The 25,130-nt window shown below is 42.6% G+C and overlaps 1 long non-coding RNA gene across 1 annotated transcript in view; it reads left to right on the forward strand.

Annotated features, from left to right (window-relative positions):
* Positions 1-24,577, forward strand: part of LOC138741296 (uncharacterized) — a 31,008-nt gene extending 6,431 nt beyond the window's left edge. The window contains exon 2 of the long non-coding RNA XR_011343438.1: positions 22,364-24,577. This is a non-coding gene — a long non-coding RNA (uncharacterized lncRNA). The remainder of the gene's footprint in view (positions 1-22,363) is intronic.
* Positions 24,578-25,130: the final 553 nt, after the last annotated feature.

Below are 25,130 nucleotides of genomic sequence, written 5' to 3' on the forward strand. Positions count from 1 at the left end.
TGGCCTACTTCTGCTCCTATATCTTATCGACTTACAAGGTACAAGGTTAGATAATGAGTAACTGACAAATTCAAAGGGCGTTGTGAAGGTAGTGGAGTGATGTAGTGCTGGACACAGCCAAGAAAGACTCAGCCACCACATTGAAAGTCGTTAATGGCTATTTTTATTCAAATTCAGCGCACGCCCTATTAAGGGCAGCATGAGCTCAGTCACCTCGTGCATTGTGACATCATAATCGCTGCCCCAGGCGCGTGCTGGGAAGGAGATTTGAGGCAGGGAGAAAACCCTGACAGCGCCATCTTCCCAGGGCATCCCCGCCACGTGGCGTTACACGCGGGGCTGGTTCACCCTGAGAGAGTGCGCTGCCACACAAATAATTAGGCCACATTTGAGTAACTGTCGGAGAAAGCCCTATTAGAGGCCAATGTGTGTATGAGAATGATAGTTTATTGCCATATAGGATAGGATTCTTTTCCTGAGAAATGTCCATAAGTTGATTTCTCCATGCCAGAAACATCCTTTTTTAAATTTTTTTAAAATTTAGACCTCCAGCACATTAACAAGCCCTTATGGCCCAAGTGTCTGTGCCACCCAATTACACCCAATTAAACCTACAACTCCAGTATGCTTTTGAATGGTGGGAGGAAACCAGATCCCCTGGGAAAACCCACGCAGACACGGGCAGAACAAACAAGCTACTTGCAGACAGAGCTGGATTCGAATGCCGATCCTGATCACTGATGCTGTAACATTGGAGAGGGTGAACAAATTTAAGCTCTTGGACGTCACTATCTTAGAGGATCTTTCCTGGACACAACACACTAATGGCATCATGAAGAAAGCACATCAGTGCTTCTACTTCCTCGAATTTGCGGAGGTTTGATATGACTTTGGAAACCCTGGAAAATCTCTACAGCGGTGTGAGATGTGAAAGTTTGCTAATACCCCTGAGCGAAAAGCCTTGCAAAAAGTAGTGGACCCAACCCAAGATATCACACGCAAACCCTTCCAACTATCAAGAACATCTACAGGGAACACTGCCATCGGAGAGAAGCAGCAATCAAGGATCCACATCACCCAGCATACCTGCTGCCATCAGGAACATATACCACTTGGTATAGGTGCCACCAGACTCGCACAACCAGGTTCAAGAACAGATGCTTCCCCTCCGCGTTCAGACTCCTCAACAACAAACTCAATCAGGAACTCATTTAAGGACTCTTGCTTTTGCACTTCATTGTTTTTATTTCTGTTTATTGTACAGGTTCATGATCCTTTATCCAGACACCTAAAATCTGGAAAGCTCCAAAATCCGGCAAGTGGGGACCGGCGGTTGTGGGAGGCGGCCGGGGGACCAGCGGTCGGGGGAAGACATCTGACAGTCAGGGGAGATGACAAGGTGGCCGAGGGACCATAGTCGGGGGAGATGGTCGGGCGGCTGAGGGACAGGTGGTCGGGGGAGGCAACCGAACTGGCGAGGGTTGCGCGGTTGGGGGAGGCGGCCGAGGGACCGGCGGTCCAGGGAGACATCCGAGCGGTCGGGGGAGGCGGCTGGGCGGCCGTAGTTGGGGGAGGCAGCCATTGGGGAAGACTGCCAGGTGACTGGAAGGGGGTGGGGGTGGATAGGCAGCACAATTCGGCAGGGTTTTCCAAAATTTGGAAAAATCTGAAATTCGGAATACACTGTCTCCCAAGGGTTCCGGATAAAGGATCGTGTACCTGTACAGTCAGTTTGTTTACATTTATTTATTCATTTACATATATACATATGTATCTTTTTGTATACAGTGTTTTGCACTATCAATAAATGGTAATTCTGTCTCGACCACAGGAATGAGAATCTCAGGGTGGTGTATGATGTCATGTATGTGCAGTAAACTTCAATAAATCTGAAATTTAGAACTTATTTTGAACTTCTGAACTAGCTCTACATAATTAAACTTATGAGATATATACCGCATCCAATCATTAATGAACACTTTGAAACATTTTTATTATTATTCTCATGAAAATTAGTTTGAAGATGCTTTAAAAGTGCAGGGGAAAATTTGCGTGAAGTTGGACCTTAGGTAAATCAGGTCATTGGGAAGTGGGGAATGGTAGAGCCTGAGAGGAGTTGAGGAGTACATAGTGGAATTAGGGTGGGATTAGTGTAAATAGTTGAAAAATTGAAAAGAGGGTTGGTGCGAGAACGCAGCCTTGGTTCACGCCATTGTTAATGGAGAAGGGTTCAGAGACTCATTGCTGTATCTGACCCGACCTTGCTGGTTTTCGTGCAGTTGGATAACCATGTTGAGGAACTTTCAGCATGATGCTGAAACAAGCCATGAAAGACCTCAACAATGAAGATGCTGTTTACATCCGGTACCGCACTGATGGCAGTCTCTTCAATCTGAGGCGCCTGCAAGCTCACACCAAGACACAAGAGCAACTTGTCCATGAACTACTCTTTGCAGACGATGCCGCTTTAGTTGCCCATTCAGAGCCAGCTCTTCAGCGCATGACGTCCTGTTTTGCGGAAACTGCCAAAATGTTTGGCCTGGAAGTCAGCCTGAAGAAAACTGAGGTCCTCCATCAGCCAGCTCCCCATCATAACTACCAGCCCCCCCACATCTCCATCGGGCACACAAAACTCAAAACGGTCAACCAGTTTACCTATCTCGGCTGCACCATTTCATCGGATGCAAGGATCGACAACGAGATAGACAACAGACTTGCCAAGACAAATAGCGCCTTTGGAAGACTACACAAAAGAGTCTGGAAAAACAACCAACTGAAAAACCTCACAAAGATTAGCGTATACCGAGCCATTGTCATACCCACACTCCTGTTCGGCTCCGAATCATGGGTCCTCTACCGGCATCACCTATGGCTCCTAGAACGCTTCCACCAGCGTTGTCTCCGCTCCATCCTCAACATTCATTGGAGCGACTTCATCCCTAACATCGAAGTACTCAAGATGGCAGAGGCCGACAGCATCGAATCCACGCTGCTGAAGATCCAACTGCGCTGGGTAGGTCACATCTCCAGAATGGAGGACCATCGCCTTCCCAAGATCATGTTATATGGCGAGCTCTCCACTGGCCACCATGACAGAGGTGCACCAAAGAAGAGGTACAAGGACTACCTAAAGAAATCTCTTGGTGCCTGCCACATTGACCACTGCCAGTGGGCTGATATCGCCTCAAACCATGCATCTTGGCACCTCACAGTTCAGTGGGCAGCAACCTCCTTTGAAGAAGACCGCAGAGCCCACCTCACTGACAAAAGACAAAGGAGGAAAAACCCAACACCCAACCCCAACCCACCAATTTTCCCTTGCAACCGCTGCAACCGTGTCTGCCTGTCCCGCATCGGACTTGTCAGCCACAAACGAGCCTGCAGCTGACGTGGACATTACTCCTCCATAAATCTTCGTCCGTGAAGCCAAGCCAAAGAAAAGTGTAAATAGATGGTGCGCTCCGTCAGAGCTGAGGCCTGTTTCTGTGCTGCATTACTCTGTGACAAACCATCACAGAACTGTTAATGGAATGAAATATTAAAACAGCTTCTACTGGAGGGTGAGTTGGAAGCAAGAACTTGCTTGGGAGATGATAAGAGAAAATGTCATTCTTTTGTCCTGTCAGAAATTGGAAGCAGTGTGAGTGGTGGCATCTCTTGAAGAAAGCTACGGGGTGAAGTTAGATACATAGATACCTGGAACACTGCAGCAGGCCCTTTGCCCCTTGATGTCTTTACGACCTATATTTTCCTACCAAAATGAAACTAAGCCTATCCTACCTCATAACCCTCTATTTTTTCTTTCATCCATGTACCTAAGAGTTTTCACCCTCCACCAGCATCCCTGCCCAGGCCTTCCAGGCACCCACAAGTCAAAAACTTTACCCCTGATGTGTCTCCTAAACTTTCTGCCTTTCAGCTTTGATAGCTCATCAAAGACGCAGTGTTTAGCATCTCTCTCTCTCTCTCTCTCTCACCCTCTCACATCCTCCATGAAAAACTTTATCCAGTGCAGTCAAAATGTTATTTTGTCGAAAATGTGGAGCAGAAAGTTTCCCGTAAAAAGCCATGTAAAAATGACTAGATAATCTATTTTGGTGATTGTTGATGGAGTGATTAGCATCAGCCAGGACTTCAGAATTATTAATACCCATACTTCTTTTAAATAGTGCCATATGATCTTTTAGATTCATTCAGGAGAAGAGGCAAGGGCTACATCATACAAAAGTCAGTTGATCTGGTCATTAACTAATGACTCTTTGCAGCAGCTACAAATGCACATTCTCTGCAATCAATGCAGGGCTTTCAATCATGTCTCAAGCCATGGTTGTGAATGTGGTTCAGGTCATTCCCCTCCATCCACTCCATCGACACCTTCCACTGCCTTGGAAAAGCAACCAACGTATTATAAGACCCATCCTATCCTGGCCACATTCTCTTCATCCCCACCCCCACACCCATCAGGAAGAAGATTCACGAGTGTGAGATCACACACTGCCAGATTCAAGGACTGTTTTTTTTGCCATTATCAGACACCAGAATGAACCTCTCAGAAGTAAAATTGTGCTGCTTTTTTTCCATACCAACTGATTGCTTTCTGTAATGCACTTTTGTACCATCTTACTTGTTGTACTATGCATGAGATGTCTAAATGGTCTGCTCGCAAAACAACCTCTTTTACTGAATCTTGGTACATGTGGCAATAAACTTGACTTTGAGCCCATAACCTTCTACAAGAAATGTAAATAGAGCCACTGCTGACACTTGGACTTCAGAGATTTGAAATCTTCAGTGAGTTAGAAATCTTCAATTTATATTTTAAATTTAAACATATAGCACAGTAACAGGCCCTTCTGATGCATGAACCCGTGCTGCTCAATTACACCCGATTGACCTACAACCTCCATACGATTTTGAAGAGTGAGAGGAAACCGGAGCTTCCAGAGGAAACCTACGCAGACACGGGGAGAATGACAGGGATTAGAATCAGTTTAATCAGGAATCCCTGTCCCAATTTGAGCAGCAGGTTTAACAACAAGACCACCAATGGACTAATGCTGACCCATTAGTAGCAGCTGGTGGCTGTTGCTTTAACTCGAAACAACCGCAAAGAAGCACATAGTCGGGTTCAAGCAGAATGTGAGGCAGTAACAGTATCCGGAACTGGTCAGTGAGGCAGAATGACATTGTGTGCACAGCAGACATTCCACTTATTCAAGAAACTATCTTCAGTGATGAAGGGCTCAGGGCCAGAAGGTCAGTGATATATATTTACTTCCTATGGTCACTGTAAGACCGGCTGAGTTTCTCCAGCATTTCTGTGTTTATACTGCAATCACAGCATCTTCCCTGGACCCTCTCCTGCCTGCTCTATCACATTCTACACACAATGTGGTGGCCAGAACTGAACACAATATTCCAATTGATGCATGCCCTGTGATTTGCAAAGGTCCAGCATAACCTCTCTGCTTTTATAGTCTGCCTCTAATGAGAAAGACCAGAATTACTGTACTAATTTTCCCAACCTGTCCTTTCTCAACGCCCTCCCCTCCTCCTTCCCACCACCATCAGGTCTGTTTGTACCTGCCCTCATTCAAAGCAATCAGCCTCTTCCTCCTACACTTCTTGGTTTCTCCCTTTGTTCCCTCATTTCTTTCCCCTCCTACCTGTATCCACCCATCACCAGCCACCGGTGCTTCCCACCCCCCCCCCCTCTCTCCCACCTCACTTATTCAGACTTCTGCCTGTTTCTTACTAGTCCTTATGAAGGTTTTCAGCCCAAAACGTTGACTCTGTGTTGCCTTCCAGGGGTGTGGCCTTACCCACTGAGTTCCTCCAGCATTTTGTGTGTTGCTACAGAACAGGTCCGTCTGCCCAATTCATCCATGATGACCAAGTTGACATACAAAATGTATTCATACAGCACGGTAACGGGCCATTTCGGCCCATGAGTCCATGCCGCCCAATTTACACCCAATTAAGCTACACCCCTGGTACATTTTGAATGTTGGGAGGAAACCAGAGACCCAGGGGAAAACCCATGCAGACAAGGAGAGAATATACAAAAATTCTTGTAGACAGCGTGGGATTTGAACCTCGGCCCCAATCGCTGGCACTAAGCACTACACCAACCGTGCCACCCATCTGTGCTCATCCCATTTGCTGCATTTAGTCCACATCCTTCTAAACTCTTCTCTTCCAAGTATCTGTCCAGATTCCTTTCGAACAGTATAATTACACCTTTTCTATAGCTTCCTCTGACAGCTCATCCCAGATATGGACCACCCTCTCAGTGTTAACATAGCCCCTCAGTTCCCTCTTTAAAATCTATCCTTTGTGGATTGATACTGTGCTTATTTCACTTTTCTAATTTCCCAAGTTTTCTGCCCATTCTATTAAAGCTGAGATTTACTTGCATTATTTCAGCCATTTTAATTTAATTTGCATTCAGAGAATTATGGTTGCCTAAGTTTTTGTTTATACTGATGCAAGTCCAACTGCCCATTTGAAATCAATGGGGATGGGGCTGACAGAAAAAAGCTAAATAATCTTCTTCATTTGATTTGATTTCGTTATAGTAAAGATATTTAGATATCTTCTGACCGGGTGCATTTTTGAAAAAAAATCATTTAATTTTTTTTAATTGCTGCAAAACTGGTGGGGGGGGGGGGCGGGCGGGGGTCAAGTGATGCAGAGGAGGTAGGAGGACATGAGCCCTGAGGCTACTCAGAAGAATTCAGTTAAACAGCATTAAAAATGCTCGTAATTGCCTTTAAACTAGTTGAAAAGTCAGAGCAAATAAAAGAAATAAACGAAACAAAGAAATACAATTACTGACCAGAATTTAACCCTAATAGTGAAACTCATCACAGCAATGTTGGCAAAATGACAAGTTTAAACCATTAAAAACACTTAAATTTGTCTTTAAACTTGCTGCATACTTAGAGCATGAGTAAAAATGAGGAACTAAATAAAGAAATACAGTTACTGACCAGAATTGATAGTGAATCCATCTCAGCAATAGGACATCAGCAAAATGGCGAGATGGCAGCTGCAAAAGCCTCAGGTCCCTGGGGCCAGCTCAGGAGCAACTAATGAAGGTGAAGGATTTACATGTCCTCCTTCCTTATAGAAGGAAGAGACTTACATGTCCTCCTTCAGGAGATTTAAAGCGTTAACAAAGCCATCTCTAATAAATTAGACACCAAAATGGAGGAGATTAAGCAGTCCATCTTAGGACTTGTGAATCCAGTTGACCTCATGTGAATCCAGGTCATGTGAATCCAGTTGACCTCCCGAGTGGCTACTGCTGAGGAGCGCATCGGAACGGAAGAGGACCAACTAACAGGGATGGGCTCCTCCCTTAGGACGCTAAGGAAGGAAAACGAGTTTCTGTTGGGAAAAGTGAACCAGCTAGAAAATTACAGCAGGTATAATAATGTCTGTATCATTAACCTGAGGGAAATGATCCTGTAGAATATTATAAAGGCTGGAACCCAGACATTCTGGGTCAAGAACACTTTAGTGAATAAATAGTGATTGAAAAGGCCCATCAAGTCTCTGTGCCTGGCACATCTGCAGGCCAGAGACCAAGACACATCATAATACAACTGTTGAGGTATCAGGACAGGATAAAATCTTGTGCACTGCTGTGTGGCGAGCAAGAGAGGACAAGGACCCCATTTTGTATAACAACTAGCCAGAGTTATTTTTTCTCAACCAAAGTGCAGGTCTAATGAAATGGAGGAGGGAGTTTGACGAAGTAAAGAAGGAGCTCTGGTCTAAGAATATCCCATTTGCCTTGCTTCACCTAGAAACACTGAGGGTCATACTCCCTTAAGGAAGGAAGAGATTCTTCAAGGACCCCAGGGAAGTGATGACACTCTTGCATAATTGGTCAGGAGGAAAATAAAATGGCGAGCAAGAGCAGATACAGGAAAATTGGATAGGCAATCGTGGTCCTCACAAACTGCCGAGGATATGTGCGTTAAACCATAGTCCCTTTTTCCACCTATAATAGATGGGCAAGTTCCAATCTAAAACAATTTAAACTGACTACATTTTTTATGGTGATTGATCTTCACAGTAATTGTTTCTGAGTTGAGTGTTTTTAAAAAAATACTTAATGTATTCAAAATAAATAATCTTATATAATAATTTATATTTTTTAGATAGGAGCCCTGGGCTGGGCAAAATGTTTGAGAGTTAGTTAGACATGCTGTACTTAGTGAGTGCAGGATGTACATCCCAGCCGAATAGGGGAGGTAATGCCAAATGTTCAGAGGTTGACATTAAGAGGGGGGAGGGAGGACTTTTTATATTTATTTTTATTCTTAGTCTTATTTTTAAATTTATTGTGTGTGTGTGTGAGTGTGTGTGTGAGAGAGAGAGAGAGAGAGAGAGAGAGAGAGTGGGCCGACACTGCCCCTCCCTCAGTCCAATGCCCCGCCACTGCCCGTCCCTCCCCATCGGTCCGACGCCACATCCCACCTGGACCACCACTGCCCCCCCCCCCGGTCTGATGGCAACCCCGAGTCTGAGGCTGCCTTCCCTCGCCCCGGTCCATGCGTGGCGCATTTTTTATGTGATTGCTCCCCCTAATTTTAGAACCTGGCTACCCCCGTCTGTAACCTTTCATGTTTTACTCTCTTAGAGTTTTATTATCCGTCTTACAAAACAATATGACATACACAAATGTACTGGAGAAACTCAGCAGGCCATGCAGCATCTATAGATCAGCATGACTTGCTGAGTTTCTCCAGCACTTTTTATTTTGCACCTCAATCACAGTGTCTATAGACTTTCCTGCTTCACTTCAAGGTTCAAGATTCCTCAGAAATCTTTCTTCTAAGTAATATAAGAAGTAAAGAATTAGGCCTCAAACTGGATGAAGCGCAAAAAAGATTTAGCTGTAGCAAAAAAATGTATAATGTCAACTTGGAAATCAGAAGAGAGCCTGAGAGTACAGCAATGGTACATGGAAATGAATAAATGTATTCCATTTGAAAAAATAACATATAATTAAAAAAATAAAGTCACATTATTTGAACAAATTTGGGAACAGTACATGGAACTGTGCCTCAGACCTCCACCCCCTAAAATGATAAAATGATGACAAAATGACCTGATCCAGTATGTAAAAGTAGATGACACGATTTTCTTGTTTATTTTTATTGTGTGATGACATTGTTTAATGGTTTTATTGTATTGTATATGTTGAACGTTTAATGGGTTTGGAGGGGGGTGGGAAGGGGGGAGGGAAAGTAGGGGGGAAAAAGGGGAGAAAATGCCACTGTGTTTATTTAAGAGGGAAATGTTTGTGTGTATTTTGATTGATATGGTTCACAGTGTGAAAAATAAAAAAAATTTAAAGCAAAAGGTTCAAGATTCCTTTTCTTATCACTTAATAAAGCGTTAAAACCTAACTTTAATGTTTGTCTGCTATAAGGCAAAGAGTCCCCTTGAGCATTGCTTGGCACCTCTAACAATAGGAGAAAGAGAAGCAAAAAATGCCACTGTGTTTATTTAAGAGGGAAATGTTTGTGTGTATTTTGATTGATATGGTTCACAGTGTGAAAAATTAAAAAAAATTAAAGCAAAAGGTTCAAGATTCCTTTTCTTATCACATAATAAAGCGTTAAAACTTAACTTTACTGCTTGTCTGCTATAAGGCAAAGAGTCCCCTTGAGCATTGCTCGGCACCTCTAACAATAGGAGAAAGAGAAGCAAAAGAGAGTCCCTTCAGAGTCACTGAGTATCCGTATTCGCCTCCAATCTGCAGTTGCACAGATTCCTGTCCAATCCATTGGCAACACAAGCTTCAGATCCTCCCACATGATCATGAAGCTTTGAGCAGCCGAGGCCCTTCAGGAACCCTTTGTACCCTCAGCACCCTTTTGAATCTTGGCTCTGATATCTGGCGTTATGTATTTTACTTAGAAGATTTATATTAATGTATCTTAAACTCTAGATTCAATATTTTAAGACAGTCAAATATGACATAAACATTTAGTTATTTTTCTGAAGTAAATCACGAAATTCTGTAGACACGGTGGTTGAAGTAAAAACACAAAATTCTGGAGAAGCTCAGCAGGTCCAACAGGGACCTTTATGTAGCAAAGGTAAAGATACAGAACTGACGTTTTGGGCTTGTGTCCTTCATCAAAGTATGAGAAAATACCAATAAGCGTCTGAAGAAAAGGGTAGGAGGGGGCAAGGCAGGAGATGATAGGTAGAGAAAAGAGGGAAGGGACAGCAACAATGAGGGGGAGGAGGGTTGGTAGGGCTGTATGGGTGAAAGAAATGGAAGGACAGGAAAGGGGGGAGGGGAAGAAAAGGCAAGCAGGTTTAATTGAAAGCAATGCTCGTGCCATCTGGGTGGAGGGTGCCCAGCTTGAAAATAAGGTATTGTTCCTCAAATCTGCGGGTGGTCAGGATGGGACAGTACTTAATTCCATGGACAGACATGTGAGTGCGGGAGTGTGACCCAGAATCGAAATGGTTGACCATTGAGAGGTTTGCTGTGGTTGTGAACAGAGGGGAGGTGCTGAGCGAAGCGATCTCCCAGTCTGCGACCGGACTCTACGATGCAGAGACTGCCACAAAGGGAGCACTGGATGCAGTAGATAAGTCCTCTGGATGTACAAGTAAAGTGTTGCCTCACATGAAAGGACTGTTTGGGGCTCCAGATCGTGGTGAGGGAGGAAGTGTGAGCGCGTGTTGCACCTCCTGTGGACACAGGGGAAGGTGCTGGGGTTGCAATAGGTGGGGAGGGATGAGTGCTTGAGGGAATCGCAGAGGGAGCGGTCCCTGCAGAAGGCCGAGAGAGGAGGAGAGGGAAAAATGCATCTGGTCGTGGGATCTTGTAGTAAATGCCAGAAATTATTTTTCTGAGTTGTTTAAGTACAGTGAAAAGGAATCATCTTTGAAGAGACTAGGATGGTATCTCTAACATTCATACAGACATATAAAGAGCATAATTTACAAAATGTAGGATTACAGTGAAAAGGAAGATCAATTAGCACCAAGCAAGGACAGCATGAGAGCACATTTGTGGGGTTCATTCAGGAGCCTGATGGCTGCAGGGAAGAAATAATCTTTAAGCCTGTTGGTGCAACCTTTCGCACTCTACCCATTGGAAGGAGGGAAAGTGTGGCTGGGTTGTGATGCATCCTTCAGTGTGTTGGCAGTGGGGATACACATGGAGTTCATGGAGGGAAGGGAAGTTTGTGTGATGTTCTGAGCTGGATTCACCACCTCGTGTAGCTTCTTCCAATCTTGAGCAGAGCAGCTCCCATATCAGTGGTGATGCATCCAGCAGGTATTTATTTCAGTTACTCTTAAGATAACAGTCATTTTCACTGACGTTCACAAGATCACAATCACAAGATCACAAGATCAAGGAGTGCAAGTTGGCCCATTGGCCCATCGAGTCTGCTCCACCATTCTAATCATAAACTGATCAACTCCCCAGCTTTCTCCCTGTAACCCTTGATGCCCTGACTAATCAAATACCTGTCAATCTCTGCCTTAAATACATCCAACAACTTTATTTCCACATCTATCTGTGGCAACAAGTTCCACAGACTCACGCTCCTCTGGCTAAAGAAATTTTTATGTATCTCTGTTTTAAATTAATACCCTTTTATCCTGAAGTTGTGCCCTCTTGTCATAGACTCCCCTACCATGGGGAACATCCTCACCATATCTACTATATCTGATAATATATAAATGAAATATTATAAAAATTATATAATATAAATTATATACAGTATTATATAAATGTTACTGATATTCCTGACACTGATTAGATCAGAGTTACATTTTGTTCCCTCTCACCAGTTCAACTGTCTCAGTGTCAATGAAGTGCATTCTTGGAATATTGACTTTCCGATGACCTTAGCTTGGTTCCAAGTTTTCATAACTAGAGTAATTTACACTCTTCTCCCCCTCTCCATATCTCAGGTAATGATCTAGCGCGGCTGCTGTAATGTTGGCTCCCTTTCCATTTTCCATCAGTCAGGCATTATTTTACTTCTTGATGTTCTGAAGAATACATTTTGCTTGGCAAAACTGCCTGTGCCTTCTGACATGCAGAATCTTGGCTGGCGATTTCAGATTAATTTTAATATCGAGTCCAGAGTGATCTAAAAGATGCTGGATGTCTAAATTAGTTATTACAAAATGCTGGAAAATCTCTGCTGGTCAGGCAGCATCTGTGGAGAGAGAAGCCATTAGCATTTCAAGAGAAAAACATTAGAAATTAAACATGTTTTAAACTAAGAATAATAATAGGCAAATATGGGAATTGTTTGGTTGCTCTGCATTTTATTTGGGTTTATAAATGGGTGGACACTGTTCCTAGAAACACGTGCCTCTTTGAAAAGATGTCACAATTGTGAATCTTTATCCCTCTTCACGTTCACATAAAAATATTCAGGAGTAAATTAGGTTTCCCAGTCACATTAGTTTCTCAGGTTCACTTGATATACAAACAGTTGGCAAACTACTGTGATAATTGTGACATTTAAATCCTTCATTCTGTAGAATGGAATTTGGAGTGGACGTCTAAACATCAGATATCAAGCCGTGCTTGTTTCTGTGAACAAATTGGTTCTGACTCATGCTATGGATGAGCTGGAATCTCGGTACTCATTGTGATCTCCTCTCTTGGTTGTGCATTTGGCCAATATCATGGTCCGCCTGCATCACTCTACCCCTCATGACCTTCTCTACTTTCAACAGTAGTTCTCCTTCCATCACCTTGCTGGATCTGGATCCTGCCAATAGGAAAGTGTGGTCCACCACAATCCGGTCATCTCTGATTGACCATTGGCCTTTTATTGTTGGAAATCTCATATCCACTTTCCAGCTACTCCTTAATCCTTTGCTTTGTTGGTCTTTCTCTGATCTCACTCAGTTTTGATAGTGACACATTTATTGCTGGTTTACATTCAAACCCAGATCTCTAACCTTATGCTTCTCTTGAAGCAACAGACAAGTTGCTGAAGCTTGTTAAGGGACCCCAACTCGAACCGTTAACTGACCATTTCTACGCATGGATGCCTCCTGACCTATTGAGTCTCTCCAGCCACTCATTGTTTTCTGAAGATTCCAGCAGAATCAGAATCAGAATTTATTGTCATGAACATGTCACAAAATTTGTTGTTTTGCTGCAGCGTCACAGGTGCAAATATTGGTATAATTTATATTTGAAAATAAAATGAATTAGTGCAAAAGAAAACAAAGGTAGTGACTGGGGTTCATTGTCCATTCAGGAATCTGATGGCAGAGGGGAAGAAGCTGCCCATGTTCCGCTGGGTGTTCATCTTTAGGCTTCTGAACCTCTTTCCTGATGGTTACAGTGGGAAGAGGGCATGGCCTGGGTGGTGAGGGTCCTTGTGGATAGAGGCTGCTTTTCAGGCACCGCCTCTTGTAGATGTCCTCGATGGAGTTAAGAGTGATGCCCATGATGGCGCTGGCCAAGTTAACAACTCCATGTAAAGTGCAGTTTTCGAGTGTCTTTTCAAGATACAGTATCTGCCCACACTTTCATCTCCTGCTCTGTACGTGAAGGCAAACAAAAGTCTGAAGGCTCAAGGTTGGCAGCCTTGCTGGTGCTTCGCTATGTTTTCCTTGTAGATTTGCTCATCGCGTCAGAGATCACAAACTTCCTCAACTGGGATGGGTGTGGAATTTCTCACATCCCCCTATTTCTCTTTCTGTGTTGACATATCTTATTTCTGCTGATGTGAGTGCTTTAAATGCGATTTTTTTTACGTTGGCTTACCACCATCTGTGAGCAGGCTTTCATAATAGTATCTGCGTGGAAAATGATGGGTTATTTCTGTTGTAGTATGATAGGCTGGTCTTGTTGTAATTTACTTCCTGGAATTGTGATCACTGACATTCAACATCATCTTTCATTCGATCTCTCAGGTTTGTGAGGAAAGCAGGAATTCAGGAGGTAGATTTGCCCTTAGTTAATTCTTATCTACTGGTTGTTCAGAAGTTGTGACGATTTCTGAGCTTGGATACACTCTGTGCGTCAATGATAGAGAAGAATTGACAAGTCTCTTATCCCTTATGATGCCCTTGTTGGTATGTAGCCTGAAAGCACAGAAATGCTCGAGGAACTCAGCTAGTTTTGCAGCATCCATAGGAGGTACAGTTATATTACCAACGTCTCAGGCCAGGTAAAGCAAAAAGCAGTGTGAATTCAAGACTGAGAAGAGTGGCGGGGTGGGGGTGGGGGAATCCAGACCAAGAAAAGGATTTAATTGGATATAATAAGAGGAAAGATGAGAATTTTAGCTCTGTGAAAGGGAAAAGGGAAGAGAGAGAGAGACAAAACTAGAGGAAAGGAAATGGGGGTGGGTGGAGGGAGGGGTTTCATTTAATGGAAACCAGAGAAGTCATAGTTAATGCCATCCACTTGCAGAACGCTCAGACAGAATACGAGTTGTTCCTCCAATTTGCAGGTGGTCTCATTCTGCCAGTGCATGAGACATTCACAGAGACTTCAGCAAGACAGGGAGCTGAAATAGGTGGCCACTGGGAGATCCATGCTATTTTATTTAGTGCGTTATTTAGTCTGAGAGCAGTGTCTGTGGTTCATTCCATCGCTAGGAAGGATAAAGTCATGTGCTTCGTCATGCACTGCATCATTCTGGATGTCATCCGTGATGTTAATGCTTCAATAAGAACAGAAAATGCTGAGAAGGAACCTCAGTGAGGCTTCTGCGGAAAAAGAACCAGTCAATGTTTCAGCTCCGTGTCCCTTTGTTGGAACATTTATGTTCACTGCTCCCTTGCTTCCCGAGTGAGTCTTATCCTCTTGAAACACATGTTGGCTCAGTGAAGGTGGTGGGGTGGGGGGGGGGGGGTGGGCGGTGGTTAAACTTATTCCATTTGGGTGGCAGAGCTCAGATAGTGGTTAAGTTTTGAACCCCGCACTGTCTCTAAGGAGTTTGTACATTCTCCAGCATGTCTGCATGGGATTTCTCAAGTGCTCCGGTTTCTTCCTGCATTCCAAATGCATATGGGATTAAATGGTTACATGGGAGAAATTGGGCAGCTCAAGCTTGTCGGTTGGAAGGGTCTGTTATGCTGTATTGCTAAATCAAAATGTTAAAAAATTAAAAGATAAATGATGTGTTACAAATTATCAGCAGAGAAGAGTCCCAATCTGGAAGCTTTGGCCTCTGCCAACACTGTGTTGAACAGTATTGAAAATATATATTTTTTTTAAAGTTGGTTTTTTTGCAAATTATACCAACGTCTTGCAGTTAATAAGCTAGAAATTGTCCCACATGCTAATAAAATGACCCTGATTTTCCTCTTCAGCAAATAATTATTATGGTACTTTAACACTGAATTGATTTATGTCATTATTTTTTCAGAAGGAATTCTGATTACTACCAAGCAGAATTAGGGGCTTTACATCTCTATAGACATTTTCTAACCATGAAAACCTAAACTATATGTCTAGAACAACTGAGAATAGTGAATGGCACACAATTAATTGTTTGTGTGTGTGTGTGTGTGTGGGGGTGGGTGTGTTTGTGTGAAAAAATAGAGAAATAAAGAGACAATTAAAGAGAGGTAGAGATAGACAGATACATATATATAGAGTAGAGAGAGAGAGAAATATGAAAGTGAAAGCTAGAAAGCAGTTATGATTACATTATTCACATAATAATCCCGTGTTTTGGGAATTTCCTTTTTGAAAATTGACCTTAATAAAATACAGGATCTGGATCCTGCCAATAGGAAAGTGTGGTCCACCACAGTCTGGTCATCTCAACAATCTAAACCTTCCCAACAATCTAAACCTTCCCAACAATCTAAACCTTCCCTACCTCACACTCATAGCCCTTTATTTTTCTTGCATTCATGCGCCTGTCTAGGAGTCTCTTAAATGACCCCAGTTTTCAGCCTCCACCACCATCCCTGGCAGTGCATTCCTAGCTCCCACTACTCTCTGTATAAAATACTTACTCCTGTCACCTCCCCAAAACTGGTATTTGCTACTGCGACCCTGGAAATGGTATTGGCTGATAACCCTATCTATTCCTCTCATAATCTTGTTGACCTTATTGCCACCTCTCATCCCTTTTTGCTCTGAGGAGGAACACCCTAGCTCTTTTAAACTTGCCTCATAAGACACAGTCTCCAATCCAGGCAACATCTTTGCAAACTTCCTCTGCACCCTCATTTTGACATCTTCTGGGAATGAGTGACCAGAACTGAGCACAATATTTCAAGTATGGGATAACCAGAATTTTATAGAGGTGCAACAATACCTCATGTCTCTTGAATTCAAGCCCCCCATCTAACGAAGTCCAGGATACGATCATCCTTCTTAATTACCCTGTCAACCTGCACAGCAAACTTGAGAGTTCTATGGATATGGACACCAAGGTTCATTCAAACTGTTAAGAACCCTGCCATTAACCACGTACCCTTCCTTCAAGTTCGTCCTTCCAAAATGCATCATTTCACATTTATCCATCTTCTACTATCCTCTACTTTATGCAAGCCAAGCGAATTCTGAATCCACACAATAGTCCTTGGATTCTCTGCCTCTGACTTTCTAAACAAGTCTCTCAAGGGGGAATCTTCTCAAATGCTTTACTAAAATCCATACACTACATCTAACACCCTACCTTCATCAGTTATCACTATCAGGAACCTCAATTAGGCTCATGAGGCATGACCTGCCCCTCTCATAGGTGGCACAGTTGGTGTTGTGGTTAGCACAATGTTGTACAGCACCAGCGGTCGGGTCCAGGGTTTGAATCCCACGCTCTCTGTAAAGAGTTTGTACACTCTACTCATGAGAGTATAGATTTTCCCTTGGGGCTCTGGTTTCCTTCCACCCTCCAAAATGTACCAGGAGCATGGGCCAATTGGGTGTAATTGGGCAGCAAAGGGCCTGTCATCATCCTGTATGACTTTACCTACCCTAAATATCCTCTTCAATAGTTTACCCACCACTGATGCAAGCCTTACTGGTCTATAATTCCAAGGATTCTCCCTAGGACCCTTTTTTTTAAATAAGAAAACTACACTTGCTATTCTCCAATCCTCTGGTACCTCTCCTGTTGATGGGGAGGACATGAAGATCATTGCCAATGTCCCAGAAATCTTTTCCCTCACTTCCTGTAGTAACCTGGGGCATATCTCATCTGATCCCAGGGACTTAACAATCCAAATATTTTTAAGAAGATCTATCACTTCCACTTTCTTAACCTCAACGTGCTCCAGCACATGAGCCTGTTCTATGCAGACCTCACATTGACCAAGGACTCTCTTTACCAAGGACTCTCTTTATTGCTATAGGAAGAGTGAATTTTCTTCTTCTCTTGAAGCTATCCCCTTGCAAGTGACAAGTCAGAGATGTGATGGAATAACTCTACCCTTTCCTGAAGAAATGCAGCTCCAATAAAGCTCTGCCCTGGACAAGACATCGTAGCCCAATTAACTGGCACCTTATCCATCAACCAAAATATTCTCGACCTCATTGCTGATCTACTGTATCTGTGGCAATACATCCACTGCATTTTATTTTTGACACCAAAAAGGACAAAGGTTTCAGGTCCATGGGAGATCATCATTAGCAAGTTTATCTCCAAGTCACACCCCATCCTGATTTGGAAATATATAACTGCTCCTTCTTCATTGCTGGGTCTTCCTCCTACAAATCCCTCCCTAACAGCACAGTTGGAGCAACTTCATCAGAACAACTGCATTGTGGTTCTAAAAGGCCCAATTTTTTCAAGGGCAGTCGGGAATGGGCAATAAATGCTGGATTCTTCCTCTCTTTTTTTAGAGATTTTTTTTAGACCTACAGAAGTGGTAACAGGCCCTTCTGGCCCAGGAGCTGGAGCAACCCCAAATACCTCAACTAACCTACAGTTGAGAGGAAACTGAAGCACCTGGCGGAAACCCACGCAGACACAGGGAGAGTGTACCAACTCCTCACAAGCAGCGGTGGATCAAACCCAGGTCGCTGGCACTGTAACAGCGTTGTGCTATCCGCATTGCTAACTGTGATGGCTTAATGTTGAAGAAGACCAGTTAGTTCACAACATAGACTGCACCCTAGCGAGTTTATCAAATCTCACGTGCAATAGGAAACTATTCTGTCCATTGAACCTGTGGCAGATCTGAGACGAAGTCATCTACATCTCTCACTGTTTCCCTTGGACTTCAGGTTTCTCCATATTAGCAAAGAAAAAGAATAATTATAGATTAGCAATGAAATATGCAGAACTACAAATTTAATTTGTTGGTGCAGGTGGGAAAAGAATCGACATTGGGTGATCAAACTTTCCTAGGAGAAGAATTTTGGCTGAGTTGCTTTTTTGTCAGTGCATTACGAAGACAACCCCTGCCACTCCCAAATCTTCTCCAATAATTGAGTGAAGCCATGTCCAACCTGACCTTTGACCTTTACTCCACTTCCTACTTGATCTCCAGAACACTTAATTTGCGTGCAATATTTGCCAGGGCATGTCATCTTGTGAGACACCAAAACAGATTTAGTTCTTGTTCATTGCTAGTTATTTTTTTTTTTAAATTGGCCCACAAGTCTGTACTGCCAAATTTACACCCCATTAACCTGCACCACATTTGGTACATTTTGAATGGTGGGAGGAAACCGGATCCCCCAGACGAAACTTATACCGGCATGGGGAGAACATTGTTGTTCAGGTGCCTTGCCATTCGGGGTGGGCGATCATGTCTCTCCATCCATCATGGTCTCTGACCATCCAAATTGTAGTTGTTGCCTCCCCTGTTTCTAACCATGATGTTATTCCATCTATCATTTTCATTTTCTGTCTGTCTCTGCTTCTTTTTCCTTCCATCTTTCCAGTTGTATCTAACTGTTGTAATGTATCTCTTCGCATGAGGTGTCCAAATAATTTTGATTGCTGTTTTTTGTTCTTTTAAGTAAGGTATGTTTTGTTTTTGTTCTTTGTAGAACTTTTACATTTGTCATCCTGTCCATATATAATACGCATAACATTCTGAGAAACCACATCTCTGCTCCATTGATTCTTTTCTCCATTGCATTTATGATGGTCCGTGACTCGCAGCCATACATCAATATAGGAAGAATGTAGCATATTTCATACATGCAGCAACACCAATTATTATACAGGACAGATATTAAAAAAGAACAAATTGATTACATACATGACAGTTTTTACCCCATCCCAAAAACCTTTCCCTTCCACCCAAACCCCCCCCCCCCCAAAAAATATATAAATTGAAAAAAGTAAAAAAGAATTTATAGGTACAAAAAGACAAGAAGAAAAAAAAGAAAAAGTTAAAAAAAATCTTGGATTGCAGAGAGAGATGTCGCGTAGTACAACTCATCAGTTCGAACCTAAACCAACAGAGGAGAATTCTGCAGCGTTAGAGGGATAAAAAGGATATCACTACAAATTTAATCCATTATTTGAGGGTGCGGGAGCCAAATGCCAATGCTATTCTTGCTTTTATGTCTATTTTGCATTTGCCATCAGATGTTACCCATAATCCGTGGTACTTGAAGTTTTGAACTTGTTTCAGGATTTCATTTCCCAGTATGATCCTGCAGGTTTCTTTGATATTATCATTACTTCAGTTTTCACCCAATGTAAGCATTCTGAAGACAGAATGACTGCTGAGAAATCATAAAGCTGGCAAACTCTTCATAGAATCATGAATCAAATTCTCCAACATTACTATCTGTGGCCAGCGAGATGTAAACTAACCTGACAGATCTTATTCTGACTGGTGGCAAGAGAGGTTTGCCTCATTGGGCAGTAACTGATTAATGTGTTGAATTTGTACTTTTCCATGTGTGTGATAGACATTTTGTAGCGCCCAGTAAGGATGCAATCCTATGTTGATGCCCAGGATATATCTATAGTTAAAAAAAATGAGTTTCTAGTTGAACTCACCAGGCAAGGAAGTGGCTGTGGAGGGAGATGCAGAATCGACGTTTTGTGCTGAGACCCTTCAGCAAGACTGAGTATGGAGTAAGAAGATAGTATAAAGAGAGAGGTAGAGATAAGTCAGGGTGATTGATGGACAAGGAAGGAAAGACGTGGTTGATGGTGGAATCCCATTGTAGCTGATGGAAGTGTCAAAAGATCACTCAGCTTCTTCCATCTTCTTCCCTCAGCTAGCTACCTCCACCCATCATCCTTCACCCCCTCCTCAGTCCACCAATCACCTATGGCCCCTGCTTCACCCTTTCCCCTCTCCCTGCGGTCTTGACGAAGGGTCTTGAACTGAAACATCAACTCTCCATTTCCCTCCGGAGATGCTGCCTGACCCATTGAATCCCTTCAACCTCATTTTGCACCAGAGTCAAGCATCTACAGCCTCTTGTGAATCACTAAATTTCCTTGAAGTGGCAGCTCACAACATTTCTGCAATGGATGGTGCTGAAGTAAACTTAAAAAGGTAAAGGGCTGAGAATTGCAGGGTTGTAGAACTATTGTAAAGTTCTGTGTTAGGATGTGACAGAGATGAAATGTATGTGGGCTTAGGTTCAGGTTAATTTGAGGAATTTGAGTGCCACAGGCTCATGGGCTAGAATATCTAAATCAAAATTAAATGTGGCAGTTCTGAGCTGGGGTGCACAAAATGCACAATGAGAAAGAAGAACCATTGCCATTTTCCTACCATGTCAGAGTTACAGATTCAGGTGAATCTTGAGTAATGCATCAGATTAACTGCTGAAACTTGAGGGTATGGATGACTGCTCCAGAATGATGAACAACCCTAACCCAGCAACAGTCTATTAAAGTCTTCCAGACGCTATACAAAATTCACAAGATTTTGCCATATTCAATAATCTTAAAACAGTACTTGGGGTCCTGCAGACAAGAATGAGGGTCATATGTTGTGTTTTAAGATTACTCGCGTGCTTTTAGCAAGGGCCATTTCACAAGTGGTTGTGCACTGGGCTCAGACCATCACATCCCCCTCTCACCACTATCCATTCAACCTATAATTGCCATTGCCTTGGAAAAGCAGCCAATGTGCTAAAAGACTCATCCCACCCTGGTCACACTCTCTTTACTCCCCTCCCATCAGGTAGAAGATTCATGAGGATGAGATCATGCACCACCAGATTCAAGGACAATTTCTTTCTCACCGTTATCAGACTCCTGAACAAACCTCACTGTTGTAAAATCATGTTGCCTTTGCTCCATACCAGCTGATCTCTTCTGTATTGTGTCTTATTTATTGTACTGCGTATAAAATGTCTAACTGGACTGCTCATTAAACAACCTCTGTCACTGCAACCTGGGACGTGACAATAAAATTGACCTTGAACTCACAACCGTCTTTTGAGATCTAGTAGATCAATACAGGTGATCCTACATTACTCAAAGGGTGTGGCTGCATTATACAAGAGGTCCTCATTCTAATTTTCTGTAGCACAAAGACTCAAGTTCCAAAACCTGGGCTATCTACTATCTACCTTTTTGTTCCTTTATTTGTTTTTTTCATCTCAATTCCATTGGAGTGATTTATCTTGCAATCACTGGCAAGATTTGTGAATTCTTTAAGGACAAATTTCCATTACCCGAATTGCTGTAATACGAGGATTTCATGCCCTTATTAAATATTTTTTCATGTGACCATGTGGTGGGAAGACATGGGGAATAAAACAAAGAGATAGTACTATGGGAATAATTTCAATCTATTCTTTGAATAAGGGACCCAGTGCAATCCACCATATTGCTGGAAATTTTTGAGGTCAGCTTCTGAATGTCTTAGCGAAGACTTATTCTACAGACAATAGCACTGACTCCTATCTCATTGCTGTTTCCGGGAGTTTGTTGTGCATAAACTTCCTGTCAAACTTTTATACATCAGTAACTGGAGTGAAAGAAAAAATCAATGAATCTAAAGCAATTTAGACTATCATACAATTTCTGGTTCCACACAAATACTCTCTCTCTCTCTCTCTCTCTCTCCCTTCACACATTACAATTCACTAATCATTGGAAGTTACAGAGATGAACAGGCATTTTGATTGATCCAAAGCCGGGAATCCGTCTTGCCATCATCACCTTAAATTCCTCGCCACTCAGAAACATAGCTGTCATCTGAGCACTGCACTGCTCATTTCAGAAACCTTGCCTAGTACCTCATTCTGCACTCCATTATCCTTTGACTCCATTTACTTCCCTGATTAGTTCTAACTTCCTCCTTTAGACCTGTATCAAAAGTATTTGAACTGGTAGTTCCATGGCAAACAATTTACTTGAATTGCTCTGTAACCTTTCAGGATGAGAAGCTCTCAGGCAAATGATTGAACCATTGATTTTGCAAATCTTTACTTTTGCAGTTTGTGGACACTGGTAAATCACACATAGCCCCATGCTGACATCTGACCATTCACAGCTGCTGTGGAACCTTGTCAAAGTTTCCTGAAAAATCACGAGCACAAATCACGATTGAGCAAGTTCACCAGCAGTACAGCTCTAGACGGATGAGGCATGAAGAAACCAAGGATTAATTTGCAGTTTGGATATTCTAACATCATGGATTTCACTTTCCGCTCTCCATTAGATCCATTTACTCCCATAACATCACGGAGATGTGCATCTTGAGTGAATCCTCGACAATAGCAACATCTCAAAACTGAATTATTACTGATGGGAAGGAGACAATTCTTTTAAGTTCTTTCTCAGTATTATTTTGCTCTCAAGGAATGAGCTGTGTACAATAGCCCAGCAGTGAACCAATTAAATTATTAATGAATATTTAGCCCTTAAGAAGTTTGTCCACCACTAATATCTGCTGCTGTAGCAATGATAGCACCATCTTTTGAAAAAATGTATGGAGGATGATGGAAGCGCAAGATTATGAAACGTAAATCAAAGGAAAGAAAATGAAATACTGACCATCAACACAGGGGCATCTCTAGGCTGCATGCTTAGTCCCCTGCTCTGCTCCCTCTATACCCACAGTTGCAATTGCATTGCCTCGTTTGGCTCCAATTCAATCCATAAATTTGCTCTCGACACCACTGTTATTGACCAAATAGCAGGTAATGATGGATCAGAATATAGGCTGGAAATTGAGAACTTGGTTGGATGGTGGCTGGATAAATCTTGCTCTCAACATCAGCAAGACCAAAGAATTTATCATGGACTTTAGGAAGGGTTGGCTGGAAGCTGTGGAGAGGGTTGATTGCTTCAAATTCTCGTTGCCCATATATTGATGATCTCTCTTGGGGACATTGCATCAGGGCAACCATAAAAAAGGCACACCAGCATCATTACTTTCTGAGTAAGTACACAAAGGTGCTGGAAGAACTCTGCAGATCCCTCAGCCTCCATAGGACACAAAGATAAATAACCAACATTTCAGTCCTGAGCCCTCCTATAGATGCTGTGGGTCCTGCTGAGCTTCTCTAGCATTTCTGTGTATTTACTACAAACACAACATCTGCAGATTTCCTTGTTTCACACCATTACTTTCTGAGGAGCTTAAAGAGATTTAGCATGTTGTCAAACATTAAATTTCTAATCACGTCCTGTAGAAACTATACAGACTGATTGCATCAATATCTGGTTTGGAAAGTCAAACGCCCAGGAACACAAATGGCTGCTGAGAGTAGCAAACCCAGCCAAGTCCTTCTTGGGGATCAACCTCCCATCCAGGAAGAAGACATGAAGAAGGAAGCCAACCTCATAAGGGACCTCCCTTCAGGCTGAAGGCACAGAAGCCTGAAGACCAGCACCTCTAGGTTCAAGAACAGGTTCTTTCCAACACCTAGCACTTCCCCAGACTATCCTAACACTAAACCACTCGAGGACAACCAAAAGATCTGTTTGCCATATTGAAACATCTTTCTTTTTTGTTAACTGCAACTGTGAATATTTATCTCTCCTTTGAAATTTACTACCTTTAATTCTTCCATGTGGTAATTTAATTCATTATTTATTAGTGCATGTTACATACATGTGTGGCTGCAGCAAGTAAGAATTTTGGTGCTTCATTGTATTTATATATATGACAGTAAACATTCACAGGGTTTTGTAATGTTGTGAACCCCCATGATCCTGTTGAATGGTAGTGTAGTCTCAAAGGGTTGAATGGCCTCCTCCTGCATCGATTGTTTCTGTTCTTATCACATAAAGGAGTCGAGACTTTGCACATACAGTTCATAACTTTTGTCAGTTTTCCAAGAATTGTTATTCCAACCCATCATTACCACATTGAATTAGCGAGAAAGTAGGCATGAGACATGCCCCAACACTATCATTCAATTTCACTCTCTCTCATGAACTTACCCAGACTTCTCTTATCTACTCAATGTCCTACTCAGTGATTGTCTCAACTGCTCCTTTGGCATACGATGTTTTACCTTCTCACCAGTTAATTATTCCCTCAGTATGTCTAAATTGTCTGCTTGAATCAAAATCAGAATCAGGATTTATTGTCATGAACATGTCACGAAATTGGTTGTTTGGTGGCAGCATTACAGATTGAAATATTGCTAACAATTACATTTCAAAATAAATAAATAAATTGTGCAAGAAAATTGGAGAAAGTGAGGTAGTGTCTGTGGTTCATTTTCAATTCAGAGATCTGACGGCAGAGGGGAAGAAGCTGCCCTTACTCCGCTGGCTGTTCACCTTCAGGCTCCTAAACCTCCTTCCCGATGGTAGCAGTATGAAGAGGGCATGAGGGTCCTTGAGGATAGAGGCTGCTTTCTTAAATGTAAATGTCATCAGTAGGGCGAAAACTGATGCCCATGACAGCACTGGCCATGCTAACAACTCTCTGCAGTTTATTCCTGTCCTGTGCATTGCCACCTCCGTACCAGACAGTGATGCAACCATTCAGAATGTTCTCCACGGTACACCTGTGGAAATTTTCAAGAGTCTTTGATGACATATCAAATCTCCCCAGGCTCCTCACAAAGTATAAAGTATAGCCTTCTTCATGCTTGCATCAACGTGGCGGCCCCAGGACAAATCTTCAGAGATTTTGACACCAAGAAATTTGAAGTTCTTGACCCTCTCAACTGCTGACCCTTCAATGTTCTCCTGATTTCCACAATCAGCTCTTTGGTTTTGTTAATGTTGAGTGTAAGGTTGTTG

The sequence above is a fragment of the Narcine bancroftii genome, chromosome 8, assembly GCF_036971445.1.
Source record: "Narcine bancroftii isolate sNarBan1 chromosome 8, sNarBan1.hap1, whole genome shotgun sequence".
NCBI classification, from domain to species: Eukaryota; Metazoa; Chordata; class Chondrichthyes; order Torpediniformes; family Narcinidae; genus Narcine; species Narcine bancroftii.